Genomic DNA, 12,958 nt, shown 5'->3' on the forward strand with positions numbered 1-12,958 from the left:
CCCTTTGCACCTTTCCCTGCTACTGAAATGCTACTTCAAGACCCAGTTAAAACATCACCTCCTATCTGCACCCTTCTCTGACAACAAGAATTAGTCACCCTTTCTTCTAAGGCACAAGTTACTAATGTATCTCTTCTAGCATGAATTTCATTGGGATTGAAACTATACTTATTTGGTAATTTATTTTATATTACTGAGTCATAATGCTTTAAGCACATGGATTCTTTCTTAGACATATTTTACCTGTATTAGTATCCCGAAAAGCATTTAGAATCTACACTGAAGGGATGAATGAGTGAATGAATATTCATTAAATAAAAATATCTAAAATTAAGAATCCAGAATTCTTAAAAACAAAAAATTTTTACAAATAATAACATTTTGGAAATCCTTTCATGGTATAATGAGGAACTAATGTTTATAACTTTTAAATCTGATAATGATTACCAATCCAGGTAACTAGGTCAACAGGAAATCAGTTTAAGAATCTTTTTCTCCACTTTTATGGCTTTGTATTCAAACATTCAATGTTTAAAATAAATTTCCTTTGCTCATTGTCATGCATCATCATGAAATTCAATGGAAATATTTTGTTCTATATTTGGAGTCCTCTAAAAGGCAAATTTTCTATCTATCCTGCCTTTTATGCCTACTATCTAATGATGGGCACCTCACCTTGCTGTGTTTTCTGACTTTATCCTCAACATCATTTAAATACTTCCACTAGTTCCATCTTGTAAAAATGTGGCATGGTCTGCACATATGAGTGTGATATTATCTCCCATGCTAACTTGGACTCCATAGCTACATATGGTTAGTTTTATAAAAATGAGTTACATCCTTCTTTTGGGTGTTCCTCAGTTACATGAATGTGTGTCCTAAGATCTTGGGCTGGAATTAAGAATCTCTTCTGTGGGATATTTAGAAAATACCAACACTGTGGGTTTGTAATCAATCCCTTAATGTGTTGTGTCTAATCCCTATGACTGCTTGCCTAAAAACAGATAATCAAAAGATGGAACAAGATAAGCAAGAGGGAACTCCTCTGTGGTTTCTCAAATCAAGAACTCCAAACTAATTGGAAACTGAGTTTCTCCCAAGAATACTACTACTTGTATTGTTCTGTCTTCACAGTTCTATTGCTTTCTGTCCTCCATTCTAGAACTAGTAAAAAAAAGTGAGAAAAGTTTTGAGAATAACTGTTACTTTCCTTGAAAATACTTCAAAGTAGGAGCACTTGTGTGTCTCAGTCTAGTAAGCATCCACCTCTTTGATTTTGGTACAGGTCATGAACTCACAGTTTGTGATATGGGTCCTGCATCGGGCTCCACACTGACAGTGCCGAGACTGCTTGGGATTTTCTCTCTCCCTCTCTCTCTATCCCTCTCCCACTGACACTCCCACTCCCCTTCTCTCTCTCAAAAATAAATTGATGAACTTAAAAAAATACCTCAAAGTAAAATATAGTCTTATCTAGTTGAACTGGTTTATGTTAATATAGTTGGAATGGGGGAAAGAACAATGATATTTTAATGTTTCTTCCAGCTTTGTGATTCTATGTTTTAAAGAAATGAAAATAGTTTAACTACTTCAAAAATATCAGAGATTCACAAGTGAGACAAGTTAGCTCCAGAGAACTTGAAACTGAAATGGCTCTTTGAACGCACCAGCAATGAACAGATACAGTTAATCATGTGAAGGACTATACTAAAAGATCATTAAATGGAAGACACACACACAAAAAAAACACAACTCTGTGAATCCCCCAAGGTAATCTGGATATCATCTCCAGTAAACAGAGCTAAGGTATATTTGCAGTTGCAGTTCTCTGAAACTTTGTCACTTGTATTGCCCTCCAAAGGCAATGAAAAGAGAAAAAAATATATATGAACAGAGAAAATGATCATCCTGTACATGAGAAATGGGAAGCCAACAGAATTCAGACCAAGCATTGTTTACATAGCACCCTCCAGAACATGAGATCACACCTAGGAGATGCTGGCACAGGCATCTGGGTCAGGGAGTACTCTGTTGTATGAAATAAGTCACTGGCACCAACACATTCTAAAAAGAAACTATTTACTATAATTTACGTGTTTCTGCATCCATTCAATACTCACTGAAACCACATTCTAATTATTAATTTGACAATAATGGAATTTACCTAAACAAGCAGCTTGAATAGTCCACTTAATGAAAATCATCACTCACTGTAAATTAATGCATCTGTCTTAATTTACTCATCAGTTTCCCTATAAGTTTAGGTAAAATGAATAAATTGCTCTGAACCTAAACACCAGAAAGTATCCTGATAAAGATATAATGTGGACATGCTGAACCATGGAAAAAATCAGTAAACATTTTGCCAAGCATTAAGGGTGTCCAATTATCTACTACTAGTTAAAGAAACCCATTATTAACCTCTTTGTCTTTTTAACATTACATTGAAGCATAACATTCGCTGTTAGGTTTTCAGGTAGTTTTTGACCTGGGACTACTACAGACAGTGCTACTGTGAGCACACTTGGGGTACATTTTAGGAGCAGAGGGACTGAGGGTGGGTATGACCTGCTTTGGTAGCTGCTACCAAGACAGTTCTTTCAAGGAGCTGTACAGGTTTCATTCTCATCAGGAATATGGGTTGCAATTACTGCATAACTTCATCAGTGCTTTACTACCTTCTTTGAATCTACAATAAATAGTGTGGCCTTCTGTGTTTACCTAGTACATTGATTTCTTATGAATATTTTTAAATCAAAGAGTTAGGAACTAAGTATGTGATTTGTTGCATCAAATACTGTATTCAATTAGCATTGCCATATGAGCTCTCAGGATGTATTTCAGTAAGTGATGCAGGCACTTCGGTAAACAAATCTATTCCAACCAATCACTGGCAAATAACAAGTAACAACAATAATATCCTAGCAACTAGAGTTTCAATGCAAAATGGATAATCCAGAAACTTCATTCATTTCTTCAAAGTAGAGGAGAAATGATTTTTACCACACTATAAAATATGAAACTCATTTAATCAAAAAAATGTTTCCAGGAACTTTGATTAGAAAGTTTAAAAGTCCCTAATGAAAATTCCTGTTTGGTTTGACAGTGATTAAAAGAAAACCATCGTTCAGATCCTAGCTGTCTAAGAATGTAAAGTTCTGGTCCCTGAGAATGATTCTTTTTGGAAAAAGAATGTTAAGAATATTATGCAAATATGCAGAAAATAGGAAAGACAAGACTTTAAGCCTCTTAATATGACTGAAGACTTCATTTTCAAACCAAACTCAGCTTGTATAGCTATTATGCTATAAATCTAAAAACAATGGCAAAACAAAAAAAATATTATATGCCCACCAGTTTTCAGATGTTAATCTGAAACAACTGTGACCTCTGCTGTCCACGTGTGTTTGCACGTTCAAATTGTCAATGCAAAGCTTAGCATTGTTACTGAAAATTCTTTGAGTTTCTAGTGAGAAAGGCCACTAGACAGGAAAACCAATGGATAGTCTAAAATATGCCTCTGATTTTCAAGAAAGGGACAATTCAGCAAAATCTGAGGGAAGGACAAATGTGTCAGTATAAAATAGTTCTACTTTTCCTGAAAGCTTCCCTGCAAACCGGCTGTAGACACTGGGGCTGCCCTACTCCAGCCCACATGTGTGAATGGAATAGACTGTAATATAGAAAGACAGGCTCAAGATATTAAGTTTAAAAGGGCATATTAAGACATAATGCAGCCTCTATTTTGATTGATTCTTCAGATTTCTAAGTGTAAACTCAGGAGTTAATGAAAGTTTCACCATACACAGAAAAATATACTTAGTTGTAAATTAGGCACACTAGTAGGCCCTCCAGATACCTGGGTGGGACTTTAACATAACATTTAATGAGAAAGATTAACTGGACATCTCATTAGACCAAAGCAGTGTTTATTTAAATATGTAGTTTAGGATAAAGGATGTAGATAAAAGGAATTATTATTATTATTATTATTGAGCATTTCCTATATGACAGTCACTATGCTAAGTGCTTTCTGTGTATTTTCTCAAGCTAGTACTTGGGGCATTATGAGCTATTGATTATTGTCCAATTTCATAAAGTCTAAGTAAAATAGTCCAAGGGCACATGGAAATTGAGTGGAAGAGCCAGGAGCCAAGACCAAGTCTACCTGAGTCCACAGCACAGACCCTCACATAAATCCATCCTGCCTTCCACATCCTTCTGTATTCAGGATGCAGAACAGAGCACGGAGATCATCAGTTGTCACCAATGCACCCCACTGGGGATGTTGGTATTGTGGGAAGCTATGCATATGTGGGCGCAGGAGTTAAGTGGAAAACCTCTTTACCTTCCTCTCAATTTTTCTGTGAACCTAAAACTGATCTAAACAACAAAGTCTTTAAAAAAACCAGCACATAGAAACAGAGGAAGAAAAAGACATTTTGTCAAAGATCAACAGGACATATTTTCCTAACTCTATAAATTAAATTGAACAAATTTTTTTTTAATTTTTTTTTTTTTTAATTTCTAGGAGAGAGAGAGACTGCGTGAGCAGGGGAGGGTCAGAGAGAGAGGGAGTCACAGACCGAAACAGGCTCCAGGCTCTGAGCTGGCTGTCAGCACAGAGCCCGATGCGGGGCTCGAACCCACGAACCGCGAGATCATGACCTAAGCAAAAGTCGGACGCTTAACCGACTAAGCCACCCAGGCGCCCCTAAATTGAACAAATTTCTATTCATTACCACTATGTAACTAGAACTTTGTCTTATTCTAAAGAGAAATTAAAGACACGTCACAAAAGTCAAAGGACAAGAACAGGTAATTCCCCAAGAGGAGAAATTCTTAACAAATCCTGGAAAACACATTCAACCTCATTATTATTAAAATATTGGATCAAGCAAAAATGAGTTAACAGTTTGTATTTTTCATTTGGCAAAAGTTAACATTTGGCCCTAGTAAGCATTGGCAAGGATATATGGAAATCAGCTGTGCTATATATCGTTAGTGGTACTCTAAAATGGTTCAACCTGTTGTGAGTTGAGGAAGCAATTTGTTAAAATCTAATAAAATTAAAAAGGAACAATCTTACGGCTTAGCATTTTCATTTCTGATAATATACCCTTAGAGAAATTTACAGAACCTTGTGCAAGATGCATACATAAACATATTTTGCAGCATTTTTTGGTAATATTCAAGAACTAGGAACAACTTAGAAATTCAGCATTCAGGAACAGATAAATTAAATATGGCCTATTCATATAATGAAATACTAAATGCCAATTAAAAGGCATGAACTATATAAAAAATATGTTACAGAAAAGAAGCCAATGTAAAATAACACATCTAGTGTAATAGTGGTCCTGTTTACCTGCACATGATGTGAATGGCTTCTCCTAGAACTATGTGGGGCCTTTACTAGGATTTACCGAGATTTTTCATATAGACATTAATAACAGATAAATGGTAGGTTGATCAATAGATAGATAGATCAATAGAATCTGTTTGCATGTGCCTGAATCTGTATCTATGTATAGTACTATTTATACACCTATATTTATCTCTATGTCTATTTATTCACAAAAGAATAATGATGACCATAAGAAAACACACCAAGTTTACAATAGGAACTGCCTCTAGGAATAGACATAAGTGAATGTGAAACTAACAGTGGTTGATAAAGGGAACTTTAATTTATTTGTAACATTTTAATTTTCTTTAGGAAATGATAGTAACAAAACTAATGAAATATTCATGCTATTCTGGGTGGTAGAACTGTATTACTTATTTTTCTTCATTCATCCAAAACATAATATGCCAGCCATCTTTCTTAGTGATGTGAATAAATAGAGCTCAAATCTCATATTCTGTTTTTTATATTATTAATTTCACTTTTATGTATTTTATTATCAAAACATTCAAACACAAAATATCATCAAAGAGATAATGCATCTTTGTCAGCAAAATAAACCTACAATGGGATGAGCAAAAGCTGACGTCTATAAAACAAACCATGGAAAAGAAAGGAAAGAACATTCATGACAGTGAGTACATGGATAGGCATTTTTTTGTTTGAGGAACCCACCTCTCTGGCTAACTTGAACTCCAACTATCCCCCACCTCAACCTGGTTTTAGGCTTTGAAAAGAGGTGGAGAATCAGAGCCAGGAAAATTACTATTAAGCATTTTATGCTGCTATTTTATGGCACCACAACCTCCTATCAACCTGCTGAGCTAATGAGTACTCTCAGAGTTTGATGTGGTTTTTTTTTTCCCTCAGCACTTTAAAATGTGTCATTCCATTGTCCAATTGTGCAATGTTTTCCATAATTTCTGAAAAGGAATCTGTAGTAATCTTTCTTCTCTTCCTTCTCCTTCTACCTCTTCTTCTTCCTTTCTCTTCTTTTTCTTCTTCTTCCTCTTTCTCTTCCTCTTATTCCTCTTCTTCCTCTTCTTCCCCTTCTTCTTCCTTTCCTCTCTTCCTCTCCTTCCTCGTCCTCTCCTTCCTCTTCGTCTCCTTCTTCTGCCTCTTCTTCCTCTTCCTTTTCTACATCCTCTTCCTCCTCCTCTTTTCTTCTTCTTCTTCGTCGTCTTCTTCTTCTTCTTCTTCTTCTTCTTCCTCCTCCTCCTCCTCCTCCTCCTCCTCCTCTCCTTCCCCTTCTCCTTCATCTTCTCCTTCTTTAGAGACTGAGCAAGAGAGATGAGCAGGAGAGAGGGGCAGAGAGAGAGAGAGAATCTCAAGCAGCTGCACAAGGAGCCCAATGTGGGGCTCAATACCACAATCCTGGAATCAGGACCTGGGCCAAAATCAAGAGTTGGATGCTCAACCAACTGAGCCACCCAGGTGCCTCTGTAGTAATTTTTATTTGTTTTTCCCCCTCTCTCTGCACATGTTGTCTTTTTTTTTTCTCCAGCTGCTTTTAAGATTGTTTTCTTTATCATTGGATTGCAGCAGTTTGATGGTGGTGTGCTTCGATGTAGTATTCTTTGTGTTTATCCTACTTAGGTTCATTAAGCTTTGTAGATCTAGAAGATAATCAGCCACTATTTCTCAGGATAATTTTTTCCCTCTCCCCACTCATTCTGGGACTTCAATTACACAAATGTTAGGTTGCTTGATAATTTCTTATAACTCATCAAGCCTCTGTGGGTTTTTTCATCCCAATCACATTGTTTTCTGGCTTTCATTTTGGATTATTTCTATTCTTACGCATTCAAATTAACTGTTTTTCTTCTGCAGTATCAAGTCTGCTGTTAATTTTATCCAAAGAGATTTCATTTCAGATATCAATTGTACTTTTCATCTTGAGAAGTTCCATTTGGTTGTTTCTATTTTCCATCTCTCTCTTCATTATGTTTATGTTCAGTTTACATATTTGAGACTATGGAGCATGCTTACAATAGCTGTGTTAGTTTTCTTTTTTGGGTGCTATTATCTCTGATAATAGCTTGTGTCTGCTTGTATTAATTTTTATGGTTATGGCCATATTTAAAAACCATATGGGTTTTTATATATCTAGAAGTTTTTATTTCAATGATGGACATTTATATTATTTCATGCGAGATTTTTGGGGAGTGGGGACAGGAAGTTAAGTTACCGAAGATCAGTTAGACTTTACCACACTTTTTATTTTTTTAATTTTTTAAAAACCTTGTTTTTAAATATTTATTTACTTTTGAGAGAGAGAGAGAGATAGCACAAGCAGGAGAATGGCAAAGAGAGAGAGGCACAGAATCCAAAGCAGGCTCCGGGCACTGCACTAACAGAGGAGCTCAAACCCATAAACCATGACATCATGACCTGAGCAGAAGTCAGATGCTTAACTAACTGAGGCACACAAGTGCCCCCTTTCACACCTTATTAAAAACTATTTTAGGGAAGGTCAAGTAAAGACTACTCCTGGATTAATTTAATTGCACTTCTATGTCATGACTCCTCCAGTCTCTACTGAATGCCCCATATATTAAATAAGATCTCTCAACTTTGGTAGGAACTCAAATGATTCTCAGTCCTCTGTGAAATCCAGGAATTGTTTAGCTTTCAGATTCTTGATAATTCTTTCCACAGAACTTGTCCTTTCCTGTCTTCATAGGCTGCCAATGCGTTCTCAGATTGGCATTCAACTAAAACCTCAAAGGGACCCCTATGCAGGTTTCTGGCACACTTTCCCTAGGCAGCTCTTTCCCTGGGAAGCTCTCTCCTACTGGGTACTATGCCCTCAAAACTCCTCCCAGAACTCCATTCTCTGTATCTGTTTTTTAAGTTTTCTCTTTCTCCATCACAGTCTGCAACTTACCTCTAGGTACAAAGTCTGGCTTATGTAGGGATAAACTTGTTTTCTTCCTTCACAGTAATCATAGTCTCATGCTGCTTATTTTCTGATGTCTGAAAATATTTATTTTCTATAGTTTTTTGGTAGTTTTTTATTGTTTGTGATGGGAGGCTAATTTCAAATCCTCTTACTCTCTTATGGCTAAAAGCATAAGTTGGCTTTCTTTTTTTATTAACAGTTGGAAATATAAGATTCTAGTGGAATATTAATGCTAGTAGGGAAAAATAAGCAGATAAAATTTGATAAAACTAAGACAGAGAATTAGTTGAACCAGTTATTTATGTGGGCAGAAGCAAAATGATGTATTATTTGTAGAATTGCAGTGGTATATTAGATAAAATCATGGATGCTGCATGTCTGATTATAGAAGAGGAAATATTAGAGGTTAGGAAGAAAATATAAAATGGTTGTCTAGCAAAGTAGGAGGTTGAATGAACTAGCAAGATGAAGCAAGGTTTCTAGGCAACATTAGATGAAACTGAAGTTAGTAGTTCTGAATTTTTTTAATGAAGTATAATTAACAGTGTTATGTTAATTTCAAGTGTACAATATAATGATTCAATGATTCTATACATTACTCAGTGCTCATCACAATAAGTGTACTCATAATCCCCTTTATCTATTTCATCCATTCCCTTCCCCATCTTCTCTGTGAACCACCAGTTTGTTCTCCATGTTTAAGAGCATAGTTTTTGTCTCTTTTTTCTTTTGTTCATTTGTTTTATTTCTTAAATTCCATATATGAGTGAAATCATATGTTGTCATTCTCTGTTGGACTCATTTCACTTAGCATTATACCCTCTAGATTCATCTCTGTTGTTGCAAATGGCAGGATCTTGTTAATTTTTATGACTGAGTAATATATATACACTACATTTTCTTTATCCATTCATCTATGGATGGACACTTGGATTGCTTACATATTGTTTCTATTGTAAATAATGCTGCAATAAACATGGGAATGCATATATCTTTTTGAATTAGTGTTTTTGATTTATGCTGGTAAATAACCAATAGTGGAATTACTGGATCATCATTCTATTTTTATTTTTTTGAGGAAAAGATACTGTTTTCCATACTGCTTTAGTAGCTGCACCAATTTGCATTCCCATCAACAGTGCACAAATTTTCCTTTTCCTCCACATCCTCATCAACACTTGTCATTTTTTGCCTTTTTGATTCTAACCATTCTGACTGTGAGGTGATATCTCATTGTGGTTTTGATTTGCATCTTCCTGATGATTAGTGATGTTGAACACCTTTTCATTGGTCATTTATATGTCTCCATTGGAAAATTGTTTATTCGGGTGCACTGCTCTGCCTCTTTTTTAATTGGATTATTTGGGGTTGTTTTTTGTTTGTCTGGTTTTGGTTTTTTTTGTTTGTTTGTTTTTTGTTTTTTTGGTATTGAGTTGTATAAGTCCTTTATATATTTTGCATGTTAACCCTTCAAAAGAATATCATTTACAAATATCTTCTCCCATACAGTAAATTGCCTTTTCATTTTGATGATGATTTCCTTCATGGACAAAAGCTTTTTATTCTGATGTAGTCTCAAGAGTTTAATTTTGCTTTCATTTCCCTTGCCTGAGGAAACTTATCTAGAAAAATATTGCAATGGCCAATGTCAAAGAAATAGTACTGCTGAATTTTAAATGTGTATTTTCAATCACTTATTTTCAAATAGTTCAGCTGCAGACCCACAGGGGCAAAGATTTTAATTTAGTCAGTTAAAAGTTTCATTTTGGTGACCCAGAATTATATGGCTTTCTGTTTCATTTACTAATTTGTTAACTTATGTGTTCATTCCCTTGCCATATATATTCATGGTCCCTATAATAAATAGATAGATAGATAGATAGATAGATAGATAGATAGATCTAGATAGATGATATAGATCTCTCTTTCTCTCTTTATCTATCTATCTATCATCTGTGTATCTATCTATCTCCAAGGTAATGTATACCATAATTTGTTTCTCTTGTGTCTTTTATATGCTTAAGGATTGGGTCCTGAAGCATGCCTAAATTTCACCCTTTGAGCTGGATACTTTAAATAATTTAACTGCATAATTCTCATATTTTTTACCTTTTCAATTTGGCCCATTTGTGTCTAAGAGGAATTAAAAACTCAAGAAAAAATATATACTTTTGCTTCTGACACTACTCTGGTAATTTCAACAAATCACATAGAGCACATGATGTTCATTTTAAAGTTAGGGTATTGCATTTTCAGAATAGGATTTTTAATCTATGGTAGAATACATTTATCATTAAATACACACAGATTGTTTTGCTATTACCGTCTATTACTTTTACTGGTTATATATAGCAGAAATTTTCTATATAATCATTGTGACAATGTCAAGGGACACAGCTACACCCATCCATTATTACATTACACATTCTTTGGGTATTATCTCATCTGTTTCTTAAAAGTGATTGTTACACAGCAGTCTCAAGGCTGCTTCTCTTTTACTTGAGGTATTTTAAGAAGCAAGGGATTTTTATAGCTTATTTCTCAATCTAAAAGTATTCTGTCATTCTGGGGGAAGAAGGAGAGACTTCAAGTCATGGAAGTATATCTGTGCTCCTAGTTTGCTCTTAACTTTAAAATTTATAAACTACTACCTGTAAACTTATAAAATACTATCAATGCATGAATATATAAGAATTTTATAATAAATCAGGACTTAAACCAAAGAAAAAATAAGAAATTATTTTACAAAGTGAAATCTTAGTACCACTCACACTTTCTTCATAAATCATTTTCTTATTCTTCCAAAGTCATAAATTACAGAAATATAATGAACCAAAAGCAAGGCCAAGACCTATGGTCTCACTGGTAAAGTATTAGTATTCTTCTTGAGGAAAATTCTCCCCTACAATGAAAATCAATTCCCTAATTCTAAAAAATCATATATTTGTGGGGTGACTTGGTGGTTCAGTCAGTTAAGCATCTGACTCGGTTTCAGCCCAAGTCACGATCTCACAGTTTGTGAGTTTCAGCCCTGCATCGGGCTCTGTGCTGAGTGTGGAGGCAGCTTGGGATTCTCTCTCTCTCTCTCTCTCTTTCTCTGTTTCCCACCTCCCTCCTTCACTCATGCTCTATCACTCTCTCTCTCTCAAAATAAATAAATAAACTTAAAAAACAAAACCAAAAAGTCATATATTTGAGTGTGAGAACAAGTCACTGCCTTCTTCATGTTAAATAGTTTTAAATTTGTATTGCTCTGACTGCCTTCTGCAAATCTGTTCAACTTTGTCACAGTCACTCTTTAAATACTGCACTAAGAACTTTAAACAATTATGCAAAGGTTCTGACAAATGCAACGAAGCTCATGGAATTATCAATGCCTTTGAACTAAACATTCTAATTTTTAAAATTTTTTTTAAATTTGTTTTTTTACAAATAGTTTATTGTCAAATTAGTTTCCACATAATACTCAGTGCTCATACCCACAAGTGCCCTCCTCCATGCCCATCCCTTCTCCCTCCCACATCCATCAGTCCTCAGTTTTTGTCAGCATTCAAGAGTCTCTCATGGTTTGCCTCTCTCCCTTTCCCCCACCATTTCCCCCCTTCTTCTCCCCCTTGTTCCTCCGTCAAGTTCCTCCTAATCCCCCTATACGTGCAAACATATGATATTTGTCCTTCTCTGCCTGATTTATTTCGCTCAGCATAACACCCTCAAGGTCCATCCATGTTGCTACACATGGCCAGATTTCATTGTTTCTCATTGCCATATAGTATTCCATGGTATAGATAAACCACATCTTCTTGATCCATTCATCTGTTGATGGACACTTAGGCTCTTTCCATGTTTTAGCTATTGTGGAGAGTACTGCTATGAACATTGGGGTACATGTGCTCCTATGCATCAGCATTTCTGTATCCCTTGGGTAAATTCCTAGCAGTGCTATTGCTGGGTCATAGGGGAGTTCTATTAGTTTCCTGAGGAACCTCCACACTGTTTTCCAGAGGGGCTGTACCAGTTTTAAATGTTTTTATTTTTGAGAGAGAGAGGGACAGCATGAGCAGGGGAAGGTCAGAAACAGAGGGAGACACAGAATCTGAAGCAGGCTCCAGGCTCTGAGCTAGCTGTCAGCACAGAGCCGGATGCAGGGCTCCAACCCACGAACCGTGAGATCATGACCTGAGCCAAAGTCGGACGCTCAACTGACTGAGCCACTCAGGCACCGCTGACCATTCTACTTTAATCCAAGCCAAGGTCATTACTTTCTTTGACAACATCATAATGGGGACTCATTTTAAGAAAGTGTTGCCATTTAGGTATGACCATTACAACTCATATTTTTCACTACTAAATTTTCCAGTAAGGACAGTTGTTTCAGCCCATGAAGTTTTTATGTTTTAATTTCATTAATTAACATATTTTTGCTTTCATTCACAAGTATAATTAAAATGTCTTTTTTTTTTTTCAAGGATCCAAGACTATTTATTTAGGTTGTGAGTGTGTGTGTGTGTGTGTGTGTGTGTGTGTTTTAGGCACTGCTAATCATATAGGTTAATTCATCCCTTGCTGTCACAAAGCTTACTTTTTATGGATTTCTAGGTCTTGAAACAAGTAGGTATTAAAAAATACTGAGGGGGGGGGGGGGGCCCGGG

The 12,958-nt window shown here is 35.7% G+C and overlaps 1 long non-coding RNA gene across 1 annotated transcript in view; it reads right to left on the bottom strand.

Moving 5' to 3' along the window:
* LOC144225829 (uncharacterized) overlaps window positions 1–12,958 on the bottom strand; it is an 81,732-nt gene that overhangs the window by 54,476 nt on the left and 14,298 nt on the right. The window lies entirely within an intron of this gene.

The sequence above is a fragment of the Crocuta crocuta genome, unplaced genomic scaffold (genome assembly GCF_008692635.1).
Source record: "Crocuta crocuta isolate KB4526 unplaced genomic scaffold, BGI_CrCroc_1.0 scaffold1044, whole genome shotgun sequence".
Classification (NCBI taxonomy): domain Eukaryota; kingdom Metazoa; phylum Chordata; class Mammalia; order Carnivora; family Hyaenidae; genus Crocuta; species Crocuta crocuta.